This window comes from Saccopteryx bilineata, chromosome 3, assembly GCF_036850765.1.
Source record: "Saccopteryx bilineata isolate mSacBil1 chromosome 3, mSacBil1_pri_phased_curated, whole genome shotgun sequence".
Classification (NCBI taxonomy): domain Eukaryota; kingdom Metazoa; phylum Chordata; class Mammalia; order Chiroptera; family Emballonuridae; genus Saccopteryx; species Saccopteryx bilineata.
Genome location: NC_089492.1, coordinates 213966980 through 213971190, shown reverse-complemented (window position 1 = coordinate 213971190; position 4211 = coordinate 213966980). Strand labels below are relative to the sequence as shown.

At 39.7% G+C, this 4211-nt stretch overlaps 1 pseudogene; it reads right to left on the bottom strand.

Annotated features, from left to right (window-relative positions):
- Window positions 1-3008: 3008 nt before the first annotated feature.
- LOC136332576 (small nucleolar RNA U3) lies at window positions 3009-3092 on the bottom strand (annotated as a pseudogene).
- Window positions 3093-4211: the final 1119 nt, after the last annotated feature.

Sequence of the window (4211 nt, the reverse complement as noted above, 5' to 3'; positions counted from 1 at the left end):
CAGATGAGACAAATAGAAAACAGAGAAATGTAGATAAATCTTAATTATATCAATAACACAGAAAATATGATTGGTCTAAACACTTCAATTAAAAGGCAGATAAGCCTGACCAGGTGGTAGTACAGTGGATAGAGCAATAGCCTGGGACACAAGAGGACCCAGGTTTGAAACCTGAGCTCGCCAGCTTGAGCTCAGGCTCATCAGCTTGAGCCCAAGGTTGCTGGCTTGAGCAAGGGGTCAGTGGCTCAGCTGGAGCTCCCCCCAACCCAGGTCAAGGCACATATAAGAAAGCAATCAAGAACACCTCAGGTGCTATAATGAAGAATTGATGCTTCTTGTCTCTCTCCCTTCCTATCCGTCTGTCCCTCTCTCCCTCTCTCTCTTTTTAAAAAAAGAAAAAGGCAGATAATATTACATTGGTTAAAAAACAAGAAGCCTACTTTAAAGACACAAATCGAATAAAAGTAAAAGTAAAAAAAAATAGAGCATGCTAACACCAATCAAAAGAAAGAGTTGAGCCTGACCTGTGGTGGCGCAGTGGGATAAAGCATTAACCTGGAACACTGAGGTTGCCGGTTCGAAACCGTGGGCTTGCCTGGTCAAGGCACATATGGGAGTTGATGCTTCCTGCTCCTCCCCCTTCTCTCTCTCTCTCTCTCTCTCTCTGTCACTCCCTCTCTCTCCCCTCTCTCTAAAAATCAATAAATAAAATATAAAAAAAGAAAGAATTGAGAATAGATTTCAGAGTAAAGAATATTGCTAGAAATAAAGAGAATGTATTAGAGTTCTCCTCAGAAACAGGACCAATGAGATATGTATACATATAAAGAGTTTTATTATAAGGAATTGGCTCATGTAAGAATAGAGGCTGACAAGTCCCAAGATCTGCAGCTGGCAGCTGGAGATTAAGGAGAGCTGATCATGTAGCTCCAGTGCAAAGGCCAGCAAGCTCAAGACTCTGGAAGAGTAGATGTTTCAGTTCCAGTCCAAAGGCAGGACAAATATGATGCCATTGCTGGGAGGCACTCAGCAGGAGGAATTCCCTTTCACTTAGCCTTTATGTTTTATTTAGGTCTTCAATCGATTGGATGAGGCCCACCCAGGCCCACCCACACTGGGGAGGGCAATCTTCTTTATTCAGCCTATCAATCTAAATGTTAATCTCATCCAAAAACACCTTCACAGATACCCAAAATAATGTTTGACCAAATATCTGGACACCTTGTCTCTCCGTCAAGTTGACACATAAAATTAACTAGCACAGAGAGGTCAATTTATCAAGAGGATGTAGCAATCCCAAATGTTTATGTACCTAATAACAGAAGTTTAAATACATCAATGAAACATTGACAGAGCTAAAAGGAGAAGTAGATCAGCTTATACTTGTAGGATATTTCAATACTTCCTTCTTAATTTCCAAAGAGTAGGTAGACGAAAAAAAAACCAAAGTGTATAGAACATTTGAGCAACGCTATCATACAAGTTAACCTAAGTGACATTTATAGAACACTTCAACTACAACAGCATAGACATTCTTTTCAAAACAGTCCATATTCTGGACCATAAAACAAATCTTAATAAATTTTTAAAAATTCAAGTCATCCATAGTTTATTTTCTGATCACAATGAAATTAAACTAGATATAAATAACAGAACGATACTTGGGAAATATTCAAATATTTGAATACTAAATAACACACTTCTAAATAACTCAAGAGTCAAAAAGAAATTAGAAAACCTTTGACCAAATAAAAATAAAAGCATAATTTATCAAAATTTGTGGGATGCATCTGAAGCGAGATTAGAGGGAAATCTAAGTGTTTATAACAAAAAGACCAAAGATTTTAAATCAATGACCTCAGCTTCCATGTTAAGAAGCTAGACAAATAAGAGAAAACTAGGTTCAAAGTAAACAGAAGAAAGGAAATAAAGCCAGATGGCACATCACAGATAAGGTGGAATCAAACAATACCTGAAAACGCCACCAAATGTAATGGAACCCAGGAGTACAGTCATTCTAGCCAATATGCTCTCCCTTCTTGTGCACTTCCACTGCGGCTCATCGCTGGAGAAAGGCTTCCAAGGACTGGGCCCGACCTGTGGTGGCGCAGTGGATAAAGCGTCAAGCTGGAACGCTGAGGTCGCTGTTTTGAGACCCTAGGCTTGTCCAGTCAAGGCACATACAAGAAGCAACTATGAGTTGATGCTTCTTGCTCCTCCCTCACCCCGTTTCTCTCTCTAAAATCAATAAATAAATAAAAAAAATTTTAAAGAAGATATAAGTTGACCCAAAAAACTATAAACATCAGGAAGCCTGGACTGTTTACCAAAAGGAGGTAGAAACACAATCAAAACAAAAATATCCAACCCCTCATTAATGAAAGGTTGTTAGAGAGTCCTCAAGAATTAGGCTGATACTATGTACTAGGCATAGTCATTAAATCCAAGCAGAGAAAAACAGTTTATTCTTCCAAGCCTTACAGAGGGCACGCTGGCAGCCCCAACCACAGCACTGTCCAGGGCAGTAAGACCTCAGCCTTAGTGTGGGGCCATCCATGTTCAGTCAGGGATCCTGAAGCAGTTTCTTCACACTGTACCTTTATGAAGGGTCTTATTTCACAGTATTTACACACATTATTTGCACATGCTCTCACCCCTCTCGACTGTGCCTCAAAGTTGGGGACCATATTGTCGTTATCTTTGTAGCTCCAAACCCTAACATGGTGAAGTCACTTAATAAATGTGTTTTTAAAGGCAATCACGAACCCCCTTGAAATCTAAAAGGTTTTATGCAACACCCAATGTGAGCCTGGAGACTTAGAGTAAAACAAAACGAGGCTTCAGATCCAAGATGAAACAAACAAACAAAAAAACAGAGGCTTACTGTATATTTTCTGAGTTCAATTATATTTTTTAAAATATTTTAAAAATAGATTTGTTTCTAGTCTTCAGTGAGGGTGGGACTGAGTTTTATCTAAACCAGTGTGCCCATTCTTTTCCCACGGTGTTCTGGAAGAAAGCAGAAAGAGATGACTCAGTTTGGCACCTTTCTAGTTACAAACTATAGAAATGATCCCTGAAAGTATAGTCTTTTGGCACCTTTCTTAGTTCCTATGCACTGATACCAAATTGCGTCCCATTTTGAGAGAGGCATTTACAAAGAATCAAACCTGGATGGCCTGGCCCTAAGATGTGGTTCACATTACACATTTTCTAACATGGTGCTAAATTAACTGCATTTGGTTCTAGATCATTAATGACTATTAAGTGGACAGGTGACATCAAGTGGAAATTGTTTCAATTCTCACTTTATGTCACTTTAGAGGTCTTTTCTGAGTTTGCTCCCACCCCACCCTCATCCTCTACCTCCTTCCCTGGCCTGAGGTTTGAGTGTTGCAAGCCCTTGAAAATAGTGTTTGCAGACTATCCCAGCTATGAAAGTAGGCCCTTTCTAGTTACTTTTGTGGACTGAGACTAAAGGCTTCATATTCAAAATAGCAATGACCTAGAAAGTGCAGAAAGCTCAGAGAAAAGGATAGTGAATGGAATCTGGATTAGTTGTGGTAACAGAAAAGGACAGAATCTTTGGAAGTGTCAAAATTCACTATGTTCTTCTCATTTCATCCCTCCTGCCTTTCCTCACACAGGTTACACCACCGTACTCTAGTGCGGTCCTAGGCAGCCATGGCACTTCGCATCTCTTTTAACCACAAAATCTCCCAATTGTACTGCCTTCATTATTTCTAATTCCACACTCTCTGGAACCTGTCACTTGTTCCGAGAACACAGGAATCACATATATTTAAATCATTCTACACAGGGCCTAGTACAGAAGCAAATGGAAGTGCAGGCTTATTATCACCATGACTATCCTCTGATTATAATGATGATGAAGATGTTGTCAACATGATGCTAATGATACCATTCAGTTTAATTTGCACCTCCTTTTAGAAGCTAGACTCACCAGTGGCTCAAAGACTGAATTCAACATCAATGGATCTGAAAGTGCTATGGAAAAGCTGTAGGGCTAGCCCTATAAAGGCAAGGTGGTAACAATGAAAGACAATAGAAAAAGAACAAACACAAAGGGAGTGGAAACTCAGGGAGTCAGGACAATGTAGTAGAAATATACAGAGGGCAACAGCTTTAGAGTCAGTCCTGGGTTAGAATCCTCATTTGGTCACATTCTGTCTGATCTTGAGCAAATGGCT